The sequence below is a fragment of the Colobus angolensis genome, unplaced genomic scaffold, assembly GCF_000951035.1.
Source record: "Colobus angolensis palliatus isolate OR3802 unplaced genomic scaffold, Cang.pa_1.0 Scaffold58, whole genome shotgun sequence".
Taxonomy (NCBI): domain Eukaryota; kingdom Metazoa; phylum Chordata; class Mammalia; order Primates; family Cercopithecidae; genus Colobus; species Colobus angolensis.
Genome location: NW_012119376.1, coordinates 12497127 through 12512930, shown reverse-complemented (window position 1 = coordinate 12512930; position 15804 = coordinate 12497127).

Sequence of the window (15804 nt, the reverse complement as noted above, 5' to 3'; positions counted from 1 at the left end):
CTTAATCTTGGATTTCCTAGCTTCCAGAAATGTGATAAATAAATTTCTTTTGTTTATAAGCTACCTAATCTCTGGTATTTTGTACCAGCAGTCAGAATGGACTAAGACAGATGCTTTGGTAGCAAGCAACAAAATAACAACTAAAGCTTGTTTAAATAAAGGGAAAGTTTTCATAAGACATTAGACATATGAAACCAAAGGTAGGATATGTAGGCAGGCCTGAGTGAGGTGCTGAAATAGAGAACTAGAAAGCCCTCAGAAACCACAGCATCTTAATCCACCCACTTTCTCTGCATCATTTGTGTTCATTACATAGCTATGGGTTTCTACTTCCTTTTCTTGGTTTTCTTCATAGCCCAGCTCTGTTGGTTGGCTTATTAACACAAAAAAGTCTTTAGGTGGTAATCCCAGTGACTAATTCAGTAACTTGACAGGTAGACTACCCTCAGAAAATGAATTGGGCCTATCTGTACTTTAACTGGAAATTCTCCAAAGAGAAAATCACAGAGACTGCACTTGGATTAGGTGTCCTTTGGGTACAATCAGCCATGCCTGGGTTTTGGGTCACATATCTTTCTGTGCATTTGGTGAGTCCTGTGGGAACATTCTGTCTGACAAAGGAGGTATGAGTAGATCTTAAAAGAGTGTTAGGAAGTACAGGGAAATCATGGGCAAGCAAAGTGATTGACTTTTCCCCTCCAAGTCTTCAAATTTAATTGGAGATTAAAAATAAATATGTAAAAGATTTAAACCAATCATATGTATGTCTTTCCCTATATCTTGATTTTTAATGTGGAACAGATTTATATTGTTAAGATAAGTGAGTTTCTATGATTCAAAAAAGTTAATTTTGCTCAAAGAGGTGTCTAACTACAAATATGGAGTAGTACAGGGCAGAAGTGTGTGTTCAGAGTGTTTCATTTGGGAATAGCCCTACAACTTTCTTTTTCCCCATGTCAGAGTTTCCCACTTACTTAATGTTCAACTCTTTCATCTGAAAAGAAAAACAAAACAAAACAGGACAAATAGGCAAACAAAAAACTCTGGAGAATATTTTGACCCTTATTAAAACATAGAAAAACAGAGCTTGTTTGGAAAGTCTTCAAAAAGTTATGTTTGGTCTCTGAGGTATATGGTTTGTTTTTATTTCTGTTTACATAATGCATTTTATATATTATTAAATATAAACATATTAAATATTATGTAATATTTATGTTACATATGTATTTATATTGCCAACTCAGCATTGGATGGGCTCCAGTGTGTTTTTGGTTACCTCAAGGTAACCTGAAGGCTCTCTTCTTTCTGTTTATTAATGTCTTTGCAAGTATTTCTAAATGAACTTTATTTGTATCTCACTAAGCAGTATGTATTGCTCACAACACGAAATTTGGGGAATATAGAATAGTATAAAAATGGAAACAAAACATAGATAATCATACTACCTACAGGCAACCATTGTTCATATTTTGTCACAGCATTTTTTCAGCATTTTTTTCATGATTTTTAAATAAACTTTTTTTCATAATGGGCGAATAGTGCATATATGGCTTGCTACCCTGTTTTTCTCACTCAAGATTTTATTATATGAAGTTTCTTATGTCATTAAACTTTTTATATACATTATTAGCAATGTCATAATGTTCTATTCGTGGATGTGCAATGTAGTAAAAGTTTTGCTTACCTGTATCCTAACAGTGGACATTGAAATTGTTTCTTATTTTACTTTATTGTAACTGCATTATGTGATGATGTATATTTTTGGTGTACAATCTTTGTCCAAGTTTTGGTTACTCCTGCAGAATAAATTTCCAGAAATATAATTACTTGATGAAATTTTGTATACTCTTCATGTTTCTGAAACCATTTCAAATTTTCTTTCCAGAATTCTTGTACCATTTTGCAAGACCTTTAACACTAAAAAGATGTCTCTTCTGGCACCCTTTGTAGTATTAAGTATAACCGTTAAAAACAAAATTAAAACAAATGAACAAGCAAAACTGCTAACTTTTATAGGGGAAAATAATCTTCCATTTTCTTGTTGATGACTAGTGAAATTGACATTATTTTCTCAGCGATGATTTTCTCATATATTGTTAGTCACTTGAAGTTTTTCTGGGGAGCATCTGTTTGCATCATTTTCCTTTTGTGGTTTTTTAAATGTTTTCCTTAATAACTTTTATGAACCTTTTGTTTGTTAAAAATATAACCATTTGCCATGTAACTTAGAAGTATCTTTTTTTTGACAAATGCCTTACACTTTTAACTCATTAAATCTAATGTTCTTTTGATTTTCAACTTTATTTTTCCTTTCAACTTTTTGTTTTAAAACTTCCAGACTCAGAAAAATTCAAATAATAATCCAGTGAGCCCTGTATACTCTTTACTTAGATTTCACCGGCTGATAAAATTTTGTCACATTTTCTCTCCTTTCTCTGACCTCAATATATGATACATACATATACATATATGCATATATATGTTTGTGTATATATAAGTAAATGAGAGAGATTTATTTATTATTATTGAACTATTTGAAGGTAAGCTTCAGACATCATGACACTGGGCTGCTATCTTCTTCATTGTAAATCTCTTAAGAATATGGACATTCTCCTGTGTACTACAGTACCATTAAAACACCTAAGACAATTAACAAAAATTACATAATGTCTTTTTAAAAAATTAATTAATTAATTTTTTTTGAGACGGAGTTTCACTCTTGTTGCCCAGGCTGGAGTGCAATGATGCCATCTCATTTCACCGCAACCTCTGCCTCTCAGGTTCACATGATTCTCCTGCCTCAGCCTCCCGAGTAGCTGGGATTAAAGGTGCCTGCCACCATGCCCAGCTAATTTTTGTATTTTTAGTAGAGACAGAGTTTCACCATGTTGGCCAAGCTGGTCTTGAACTTCTGACCTCAGTTAATCCACCCATCTTGGCCTCCCAAAGTACTGGGATTACAGGCGTGAGCCACAGTGCCTGACCAAAATATTACATGATATCTAATATCCAGTCCTTATTTGAATTTTTCCTATTGCTCCTAAAATAAGTCTTTCATTATTTTATGGTCTTCTATTACTTTATCCAAAATTCAGTTAGGTTTCATCATTGCATCTTTTGCATGACTGTTCAGTCTATTGAAGATTGTTCTTAAAATTTGTTTAAGAATGTCCTTTTTAAAGAAGAGATTAAGTTGGTTTTACCTATATTTTCTACTAGTTAAAAATTTCTTTTTGTAATAACACACTTTTATATTGAAATGGAATTTATTTGGGTTATGGTTTCTGCTGGATTCTCAGATTGTTTTTCTTTCTAAATAGCTTATTTCATTCCAGCAGAACTGTCTTAGGATCTGGTCCATTGATATTATACCACTTCCATATGAGTTTAATCATTGTAGATTTGTAATGGATTTTAATATATGGTAGGTCTAATCACCACTATCGTCATTTTCCGTTGTTCTGTTTTTGAATAGTTGCATATGTTTCTTCCCTTAAATAAATATTACGGTCTTTTCTTTCCACATTGTATAAAGAATAGCACATTTGTATATTCATTGAGGTTCTAGTAACCCTCTATAACTATCTTTTACTAAAGTTTCATTGTTTTCTTGCTTGATAACTCTCAGTACTTGATAGGAATTTTAATCTATATATTAATGTCACTCAATAGGTTTCAAAGCTTAGGTGAATATGTATGGAATATTGTCTTAGGTGAACATATATAGGTAAATATTTATTGTTTGTTCACTCATAAATATTCTAAATTCTATTCCAACATGAAGTCACAGAGAGCCACAGCTCTGTACAACATTGACTTCTGAGAGAGGAGGAAGGAAGAAACCGGGTCAGGCAGGCAGTTAGGGTGGGTCCTTAGTAAAACTTCAAACTAAGAATAGCCTGAAAATTAAGCTGCAGCCCCAAAATGGAAACGACCACTATGAACCCAGAAGAACAAATTCCACTCCTTTTTTGGACATATTTCTCTCTCCTTGGTGTGCCTTTTTCTTGTTTCATGTGTTTTCTTCTGATTGGTCCTTACTGTTCACCTATTTTACATATTCTGTGATTGGCTGAGGGCCAAATCTTCGTTAGGATAAAGTAACATCACTCCAGCCCCTGACTGGTTGTGAGCCAAGGCTTCACCTCTGCCTCTAAATGATTCTTTTCACTATCCTGTCTCTTTCTGAGTGATGCCTTCTCCAAGATGTGCAGACCAGTCAGTGCACTCCTCCTCCTTCCCAGTCCATAAAACCCCCAAACTTAGCCCCTCAGCCAGCAACCTTGTTTTGGGTCCCCTCTCCTTGCTGAGAGCTTTTCTGTCATTTATTGACATCCAAATGGTGTTCATACTACCTGTTTGAATTGCTGTTTTAATTGGCCTATTTGAGATTTTTTTCCCTTTCTTTTAAAAATATTGCAAACTCACCTATAAACTGAAGGAATTATTTCAGGGTGCAGTAAAAGGGTGGAGAGAATACCCACCATGGTAATAATAAGCTTGAGTCTCATATTTTAAAGGGACTGTAAGTTTAGCTTTGCTCTGTCACTGGAACAGAAGTGTTGTAAACACTTGAAAATCATGACATCCAGGCTTATGCTCCCTTTGCTCCATCCCCTTCTATAAACCTTCACTCATGCCCTTCAAAATATGAGAGAATTGACCTCATTACTATTTATAGAGATTTTACTTCCACAAAAGCTCGAGGCTCTTCAGGGGCTCTTAATATTACAGCACCCATTGCAAAGATTTAAATCAGTCCATTATTATATATTCCAAAATATTCTTGTAAAGAAGGAGTGTACCACATTCCCACTTTACTAGTTCAAGGAGAAGAAAGAGCTCTGAATCCACCCTTAAATAGCTGCCTGAAAGGAAAGGATATTCTAATAACATTGGGCAAAGCCTACTGCATGTCACAGACCACTCTGCTTGAGACAGAATAAGGTGATGACAGACTATTTACACACATACCCAATACACAGGAGAAAGGGCTATACACCCTTTACCCCTTCTTTGACTTTCTGTTTTGGTGAATAGTTTTCTTTAGAAACAAATCCCCTCATTGTAATATAAGTTGTCATTACATACATGCGTGGGAACACATGTATATGTACCTCTTCTTTCTCTTGGTATTATATAATAAAAGTCTAAAGTCATGTTTATCATGACATACCTTTATGTAGAACAAAAATCCAGAATTTTAAAAAAATTAGTAAGTAGGATAGCTAGAGGAAAGAAAAGAGAACACCTTTTTACACACTGAAGTAACAGACTGATGAGTCTAGAAATAGGGGTCATAGAAACAAAGATTTGGTGAATTTCTAAAAGGACAGAATTGAATTATTATTAAGTCTTGCACTATTTACTGCATAAAAGATAATGCCAATCTCTGTGAAAAGCTGGTAGACATTTTTCTTTTATACCTAGGGGTTAGTCCTCTATCTGGATTTTTTTATTCTTTGTGTGTTTTAGATTTTGTGTGTGTGTGTAGCCAAGCAACAAAGAAGTTCACTCAAAACAATTATATCTGATATTACAGGGAATTTCGAATTAAAGTCTTTTTTTTTTTTTGAGACAGGATTTGGCTCTGTTGCCCAGGCTGGAGTACAGTGGCCAGATCTTGGCTCACTGCAACCTCTGCCTCCTAGGCGCAAGCGATTATCCCACCTCAGTCTCCCGAGTAGCTGGGACCACAGATGTGTGCCACCATGCCAGGATAACTTTTTTGTACTTTTGGTAGATATGGGGTTTCACCATTTGACCAGGCTTGTCTTGAACTCCTGGGTTCAAGGGATCCACCCACCTCAGCCTCCCAAAGTGCTAGAATTATAGGCGTGAGCCACTATGTCCAGCCTTTCTTAGTTTTTCTTCAAATGAATGTGGTAACAATTAAACTGACAAGACTAAAAAATTACTGGAAAGCATTTGGCTGAACTACATGCTAATTTAATATCATGCAACTTTAAATATAAAAATCATTCATACAAAAGAAGTCTTTTTTTTTAGCAGACCAGTTTTAAATATGCAATATCTTAGAGTTTTTACAAACTAAACTTTTGATCTCATATCTATCTTCTACTTTATTCTGAATAAGAATTAATATTACTCCTTTAAAGTGATATGGTATAAGAATTATGAATTAATTCCCTTAAAGAAACACCAAAGATGAAGGGATCAAAGTGGAATTCTGATACGCTTTTTGATCAAAGAAGTAGGTTTTATGCTATTAAGTAAAATTAAGCCTCAACTATATAATAGATTTTTCACACTAAAATCCAAGTGTTTTTGCCTTTGATGATCTCTGTAATGCCTATTTCTGCCTTGTGACTGTTAACTTATTAGAGGTAACTGTGCTTTAACTACCTTGGGTACCATATTGGAAGACAATGCCTAATCTAGAAGTGTCTCTTATTCCTCCAAAGAATAATTGTTATGTATATTTCATATATACTGAATGTTATTGTAGCCCATCAGTTTGAAAGGGGGGTAATGTAAAATAGTATATGAATCCCTGGTAGCTTCCTTTAAACCCAATATTTAACAATCATATGTACTGTATTTGCCAACAATTCTGGGTAGATATTTGCTTTTTTTTTTTTAAAAGTCATTTTCATGTATGTGTCTAGCCCTGAAAAGACAAAAGAAGGAAAAGTGGCTATGTTGGTTTAATCTGAGCCAGTATCTGACCTGATTGCTTTTATTCAAGAAGCCACATATCAATCAGGCTTGATTTCCAAGAAATGGTTTATGTTTGAAGCATAGGCTGTTCATTGCTTTTAATAGCAAAACATAGAAACTGGAAAATAGTTTTTAAGTAGAGTCAGCCCATGTAGTTTCTGAGCATAATCTTTTTATAAAATTTTTACAAAAATCTTGCCTTCCAACTTTTGCTTTCCAGTTGAACTTAATCACTTTGTGGGTTTAGATGATCTAGCAGGTATGAAGCACTATACATTAAATGCAGTGTTGACAAAGGAAATTCACTAGCAAGGGTTTCATTAACTGAGGATTAAGCTAAAACCCTTTCCCAGAATTGCCAATAAATGAGACTCTAATCTAAAATTTCACATTAAGTTTAGTACAACTAAAACGTGTGTGTTCGCACATGTGTGTGTGCTTGCTGAACAAGTGTGTATGTGAGCGAGGGCAAATCCTAAAATGAGTTAAATTTTTTTTTTATTATTTAGTTGGCTGGGAAAGTGCAAATTTTTCTTGTAAGTATAATGCATTAAGCAAGGGAAAATCGTACAACTTAAACATACTCGATGGACCCATCCAAACAGATGCATACATATACGTAATTGTTCATACACATATCCAAACATAAAATTGAGAGATTTGAAAGGGGAACTCTTTACCACATTATAGGGTGGGCTTAGGCCTGAGTTGAAGGAATATATTTCATATTTATTTTACACAGTGGAGACTTCTAAAAGGCAATTTGCAAGGTTGATTCTGAAAATGCCATTCTTAAAAATATTTTGCAATTTTCCTTGCACTTTCTATTTTATTTAGATGTGATTATGATTATTAAACTACTCTGAGGTAAGAATAAAGATTGCTTGAAACTTGCTGTTTTTTTTACATTACTGATTTAAGTATATTTTTAAAGGCGAAATTGGTTATAAATGAACATATCTATGTAAATCTAACTCATGATTACATAAAAATAAATTGCTACTTATTAATCATACTTTTTAGCTAAGAATATAAAGCTTTACCATTTTTTTGTCTGAGTAATTTGGATTGATGCTTAAATTTGATGGTTAATGGCTTATAAAATTTTAATTGTGCTGTTATGATCTAATTTTCAATCATGAAGGTTGTGATGAATTTGCAGATGTTTATAAAATAGTAGTTCTGTGAGCTTCAAATGAACTCCATGGAAAATTTGGTGCAGTCCTTATTCTGAAGCTGATAAATGATATCCCCTGCTTGAAGATGAGTCAACAAAAGCTTTGAGAAGTTAAATGACTTGCTCCAGATTTTGTGTTTTGTTTGCATACTGTAAATGGGGGATTAGAACACAAGTAACTTTCCCACCATCTTGTTCAGTTTCCTTTATTGCATCACACCACATTTAATTATTTAATCATCAGTTCATCATTTTTCACTTTAAGAAAGTTTTATATAATTTATTAATTCCAAACAAATCTGGAATACAGAATCTTATAGAAATTCCACATACTCGGCTGGGCGTGGTGGCTCACGCCTGTAATCCCAGCACTTTGGGAGGCCGAGGTGGGTGGATCACCTGAGGTCAGGAGTTTGAGACCAGCCTGGCCAACATGACAAAACCCTGTGTCTGTTAAAAATACAAAAATTAATGGGGCATGGTGGTGCACGCCTGTAATCGCAGCTGCTTGGGAGGCTGAGCCAGGAGAATTGCTTAAACCCAGGAGGTGGATGTTGCAGTGAGATGAGATCGTACCACTGCTCTCCACTGTGGGTGACAGAAAAATTCTCTGTCAAAAAAAAAAAAAAGTTTATTATTTTTAAATCCATCTCTTTTTTCTGTTTGACACAAATAAGAGCAGTAGATTTGATTCTAATAAAATCGGGTCCATTTAAAAGTATTGTTCATGTATACTTGCTTTATATATTTTTGTTCCCAAGGAGTTTTGATTCCATTGACTACATTGAAAATAAAAGGCAAACTAAAGTTTCAAATGCTTTAGTTCTCTCCACTAAACATTAAAGAAAATAACTTGAACTGAGAACTAGGAAGAAATGATAAATAAGAAAAGTCTGTGATTAAAGGTTTTCAAATTATATGACTAGATCTGCTACTCCAGCATTTCAACAAAAAGCTCCATTTTCTATCTCAGATGAGGGTGGTCTCAAGTCATCAATGGCTGATCTGACAGAGTAAATCTGAAACAAATTGCTGCCACAATAATCCTTCTCTGGTATGACATGCTAATAAGGAAGAAAATCACAAGTGTCTCAAAAATAAGTTGATTTAGTTGGTGAACAATACATTCATTTTCATCTAATGAGATGGATGAATGTAATAGCTTTTATCCTTACACATAAAAATAATTTTAAAGAAATAGGTATATTGATCTGGATGAAATAAATGATCACCTAATTATTTTTCATAATTGTGAACTTTTAGGAATAATCTTATTAGATGAACACATTTTGTTTGATCTTTTGCTTTTTTAAATTGCTTATTACTTTCACACAAAATGGCATTAAATGAATTAATAGGACCTTGTAAAATTCAAATAAAGTTTAATGAATATCTAAGGTTGCCAACAAAAGAAGCATTATTATTCAAATGTTTCTTTGGGATGAAAATTGCAAGCAATGAGTTATTAATGCCCAAGTTTGGTTCTCATTTCTGACTGTGCATCTAAGTGATCATCCCATGTGCCCACTATAATAACATTTTACGTGACACTCCAGGGCTCCCATAATGATATCAAAATCATTGACTAAGTTAAAGGTCTAGTCATTAAACTAGCAACAATTGCATAGCAGGTAAAAAGGTATGTAGATATATATTCACATGCACACATATATATACACACATATATATATACACATATATATGAGACTGTAAGAAAATAGCACATAATGCCATAAACAGCAGCTTTTAAAAAAGATATATGAAGCTGGGTGTGGTGGCTTTCACCTATAGTCTCAGCACTTTGGGAGGCTGAGGCAGGCAGATCACTTAAGCTCAGAAGTTCAAGACCAGCTTAGGCAATAAGGGAAAACCCATCTCTATCAAAAATACAAAAATTAGCTGGGCGTGGTAGTGCGTGCCTTGTAGTTCCAGTTACTTGGGAGGCTGAGCTGGGAGGATCGATTGAGCATGGGAGGTTGAGGCTGCAATGACCTGTGATTGCACCACTGCACTTCAGCCTGGGTGACAGAGACTCTCTCTCTCTCTCTCTCTCTATATATATATATATATGTATAAATGAGGAATGATTTTGAAAAAGTACATTAAGACCTCAGAAACAAATTATTATTTTATCCTAGGGTTTTTTTTTAAACTACAATCCTAAACCGTTAGAAAATAATTTCTCTGAACAATTGATACAGGTAAAAATCCAACTATAGCAAAAAATGGTACTTAGATTTCCTTCCAGGCCAATTCATGTTAAGTTTCATATCTAGCAAGGAAGACCCAAGTGTGTTTTTTATTAAAGCTTACACAAGCAGCTGGTATAATGTTCCTGAAGTTTCATCCATCATGCTACCAACTTCTTCATCTTAGGGAAACATTATATTCTCTTGTTGTGTCTCAAAGACAAGAAATACGTTTAACAAGTTTTGCCAATGACAAATGAGTAATTGAGGGAGTGAAAGTCATAGTCGGCAATATGCTTGCTAGGTGTTCAGAAGGTAGGGCATGCAGATTTCCAGTGCATTTTACTATAGCATGAACCATGATCAGCTGGTCCTTAAGTGGTGAAATGTACGAACCTACTTTTGCATTTTTTTCTGGTCCCATGAAATTCAAAGATCATACAGTACTTAGCAATGAAATTAGTACCAGAAACACCATGTGTTTAGGTTGGGAAAATGTCTTTTTGGAGAGTGTGTGACTCCATCATGACCAAGTAGGACTAAGTTTCTTTTCTTTTTGTTTCTCTCTTTCTTATCTTTTTTTTTTTAAGCTGCCTTCCATCCTGATAGAGATTATACAAATTGTTGGCAAATTTGTACAAATGTGGGTGCTATTAAACAATGAGGAAATATTTGAAAATTAAAAATCACACAAATGAGGAGGATTTGGTTACTTCAGTGGAAGTGGGCTATTATATCAGACATGGTTCAAGAAAGCATTCAACATATTTCCTACTGATGGCTGCCCTACTCCAAGTGTCTTGTTATGTTGAAGTAGGGAGTTTTAATCTCAACATTTTAGGACTGTTCTACTCAGAAAAAAGTCTTAATTGAAGATTTATATTGGAAAAATTACTCTGCTTAAAGTAAGTTCAGTAAAATTAAAAAAAAAAACAAAAATATATAAATGGTTAACTGTACCACTTTGAAGCTTAACCAAAGGATTTAAATGACCTAATAAATTTTGCAAAAAAAAATCATTGTAGATAAAAATTCGTTGTTAAAGGCATAGTCCTGATTAAAATGTTTATTTTTATAAATATGGATTTAGATGGTGCTCAGATATGATAAAACTAAATCCAAAATGACCATAAACCATAATATTCTATACTCAATTTTATAAATTACTTTTCACTTATTGCCACTTACTTACTCTTCACTTATTGTCAATTTAATAATTACTTATGTGTACAAGACCAACTATCTACTTCAGTGTTTCACACAAAAACGTTACATTTTGTAAGTTTACTGAGAGATTTGGTGCAATATTTAATGCTTTCTAATATAGTTACTCTCATCCAGCTTTGGTTTGTTGAAGCATCACTACCTTTTCATATTCATTGGGTTCTGCCACTGTTCATTCTAAAAAATAAGAATAATTTACTCCTAGCTAGTAAGCTACGTATTGCTGAAGTTAATAATAAATTCAAAGAGTTTTTAAAATATTTATTTGAGAATTTATAAAGAAAATTAGAAAAAAGAACAATTTCAGCAGTCCAGGATGAAGTCCATGATTAATAACTAAATTCTTAGCAATAAATCCACTCAACATAAAATATTTTATAATATTCAGGACTTGGTTTTTTGTTTTTGTTTTTGTTTTTGAGACAAAGTCTCACTCTGTTACCCAGGCTGGAGTGCAGTGGCCAATCTCAGCTCACTGCAACCTCCGCCTCCTGGGTTGAAGCAATTCTTGTGCCTCAGCCTTTTGAGTACCTGTGATTACATGTGCTTGCTACTACGCCTGACTAATTTTTGCATTTTTAGTAGAGACAGGGTTTCACCATGTTGGCCAGGCTGGTCTTGAACTCCTGACCTCAAGTGATCTGTCCGCTTTGGCCTCCCAAAGTGTTGGGATTACAGGCATGAGCCACCACACCCGGCCTTGGATTTATTTCAGTTGAATATTCACCATTTTCATGGTTGTCTGAGTTTGAAAATGTAGTCACCTTTATTTCCTCTCTCTGATTTCTTATAGCCTTTCTGTCATCAATCTCTTTCTTTTTGTATCATTCACATTCATTGTCTTTCCTTTTCTCACAGCTACCATGTGAGCGCAGGCTTCCACAGTAACCTGTACGCATAACCTGTCACGTCTGGATTACTCTGGTTTGCCTGCCTTTTCTCACTCCTCTCTAACCTTCATATTGATTCCTTACAGCCTGGATTTCCTTTAAGTATCTATCATGACTCCTTTCATATCAGATTCAGACTTCTGGTTCTGGTATTCAAAGTGCCAAAATCTGAAAATAACTTTGCTGTCTAAGTATGGTTTATGTATTTACTTTTAATTTCCTATTCCCTATCTGCCATTCTCCATTCAGGGATACTAGACTAAACAAGATTAAACCTTTTTTTTTTTTTTTTCTTGATTTCCCTAAACCAGGATGTATACTGGTCATTTCATATAATTCTATTTTGGTAACACTATTTGACATATAAGAAATGCAAATCAACAGAGACAGAGTGATGTAAGCTAATGGCACGCCTTTGTCCTACAGGTGAGAGTTTAAGGCCAAGGTCTGCAGCATCTTAATGCAGGTCTGCAGCATCTTCAGTTTGTTGTGCTGTCATTTCTTTGTTTTTAAGCTTGGAGATGTCCCTTAAGTAATTAAATACCCAGATAACATGTCCTGTGTCATCAGGGCACACAGATTTTCCTTAAATGTTTGAATCCTATGCCCCAGGGACATGAGGAAGGCTTCCCTGGTAAAAGCAAGCACTATTCTTTTCAAAGTCTTGGAATGTCTTTAATGAGAAGTATAAATTTTCATTCTAGAATTCAAAAGCAGTCTTAAAACCAAAAGTATAAGTGGTTTGCCTCAGATCCTTTTAGATGCCTTCCTGAGTAGTTTTTTGCTAAGGAAAGAGGTTTGAACTAAACAAGGGAGTATTAGCTACATGGCAGGATAGGTGTGAAGGAGACAGCATGAAGGGAGGCTAAAGTTTAGCCTGGCATAAACTATGCAGTGAGGGTCGCCTTCAGGATACCTGTTCACTCCTATCTTGCATACCCGATATCAAGCCACTCACTGGGTGACTATAGCCTTTTACTTCGTTACCCTACATGAATCTGTTCTGCTGACATATTTGAAGGCCTAGAACTTTCCTGACCTCCTCCTAACATCAAACTGACTTCCCCTGCATTTGGTTCCTCCAGAAAAGTCTTAAAGAGCAGGGAATGACTAATCTGAAAAATGAAGCTTTGCCAGGTTCAGTGATCTAGATGTATTACTCCTTCCCAGACAAATGAGACCATGCATCCTGAAATCTCTTGACCCAGAGGCACTACCAATGGCCCTGTGGGAAGATAGTCGGTTTGGAACAAGGGCAAAGTCCTCAAACAATTCTGAATAGACAGCTTCCTACTCTGCCTATACGCAGGTCCCTGTGTCTAGATATTCTATTGTAGTCTTCAAAAAATCTACACTAGACTGAGGCTTCTTTCAGCTGAGACCTAGCTTTTCCTAACAAGCAGGACTTTTTGTCACTGATCTAGTATCTTATTATCTCAAAAGAGATTTTAAACATTTCATTAGGGCCATACATTTTCATGGTAACTTCCATAGGAGCAAATAAACATCTACTGTGTTTTAGGTACTGATTTAAATGTTTCTCGTGCATTAATTTTGGTAATTCTTACTTTAACGATCTTTATCTTAATAATCTATTGTTGTGTTCTTATTATCCCTATTTTGTAGATAAATAATTGAGGCAGACAGAGGTTAGAGGATTTGAACTGATGTTGCCAGGACTTGAAACCAGACAGTGGCTTATACTAGAGGCCGTGTTCTCAGCTACCATACTATCTGCTGTTCTGCTGATGACCTGGGGTAAGTTTCATTCACTGGCAAAAGAGAAGTAAGCCCAGGCAGGTGTCTCTGCAACGCTGCTTGTTTCTGTAATTGCACTTGCCACTTTGTCCTGTAAATTTCAGATTTTTGTGTTCCACTGGAGTATGATCTTCTTGAAGACAAGTATTTTACTTTATTCGTCTTTGTTTACTGTTTGTAAAATGAATGAGTTTATGTTATTTGTGTTGTGGAGGGCAGGGCAGTAAAAGTCAGAGTTATTTAGGAGAAGATCTGATCTCTGTCTAGTGAACCTGCATGATTATCATAAGACTCAAGGAGTTGTTTTTTAAGTAACTGGTCACCAAGTCTGAACTGGGCCACTGCTCTCTCAGTAATAAGATTGTAGAACAAAGACATACGGTGTCGTTCATGACTCAAACATCAGTTTTGGGAAAACCCTCAAAGCATCAATTTTCAGCAAAACAAGAAATTTTAAAAATCTGATTGAAGTGTACCAAGCATTGGATACAACCCGAGTATAGGGGACAGAGGATCTTGTTAAACCAAACCATAGAGATACAGTTGGCAATATCCAGAATATGAGAAAATCTACAGAACAAATGACTAGGAGTCTTCAATAAATAAAAATGATGAAACAGTAGAACGAGAGGGAGAATCTATAGATTTTTAAATGAAGGTTAAAGAATAAATCTGCTTAATGCCCTGTGTGAATACAGACTTTAACAAATTAAAAAAAGGCAAAATAGGCCAGGCATGGTGGTTCACGTCTGTAATCCCAGCACTTTGAGATCGCTTGAGCTCAGGAGTCTGAGACCAGCCAAGGTAATATGGTGAGACCTCATCTCTACTGAAAATACAAAAAACCAGCCAGGTATGGAGTGCATGCCTGTGGTCCCATCTACTCTGGAGGCTGAGGTGGGAGGATCACTTGAGCGTGGAGGGCAGAGTTACAGGGAGCAGAGATTTCACCACTGCACTCTAGCCTGAGTAACAGAGCCAACCCTGTCTCAAAAAAATTTTTTTGAATAGTGATAGGATCTTTGGTAATATTAAGATACTATTAAGGACTTGCTAATTTAGATGCAAAAATAGTATTTTTAAAGGTTTTCTAAACAAAAATTGATTTCTGTTAAAGACATACCGCAAGTATTTAGGAATGAAATGATATGATGCCTTGAATTTGCTTTAAAATTCATATTGGATTTACCATTCATTAAAAATTATTTAAGGTAAGTCATGGGTACGTGCATAATGGGTAAACTCATCTCATGACTTTTGTATGATTTAAACTTTTTGAGAATAATAAGTTAAGAAAGACATTTTCAGCAAAATGGCTTATAAATCCAGTATGTTTTATTTTTAGATATGAAAACCTGGTCTGGAATTGAACATTTTCGTATCATTCATTGGTCAGTTACTTTGTTCTATCATATTGTTCTGTACCAAACCATCCTAAAAATTAGAGGCTTACAACAATGACTTTCATTTATTTTGTTCCTCAGTCTGTCATTTGAGTGACGCGAGCAGGTTTCGTGCCTCCTAGCATCAGATAGGGCAGCCCCCCCGGGGTCTGGATGATTTACTTTCTTTTTTTATTATTATTATTATTATACTTTAAGTTCTAGGATACATGTGCATAACATGAGGGTTTGTTACATATGTATACTTGTGCCATGTTGGTGTGCTGCACCCATCAACTCGTCAGCACCCATCAACCAGTCATTTATATCAGGTATCACTCCCAGTGCAATCCCTCCCCCCTCCCCCCTCCCCATAATAGGCCCCGGTGTGTGATGTTCCCCTTTCTCAGTCCAAGTGATCTCATTGTTCAATTCCCACCTATGAGTGAGAACATGCGGTGTTTGGTTTTCTGTTCTTGCGATAGTTTGCTGAGAATGATGGT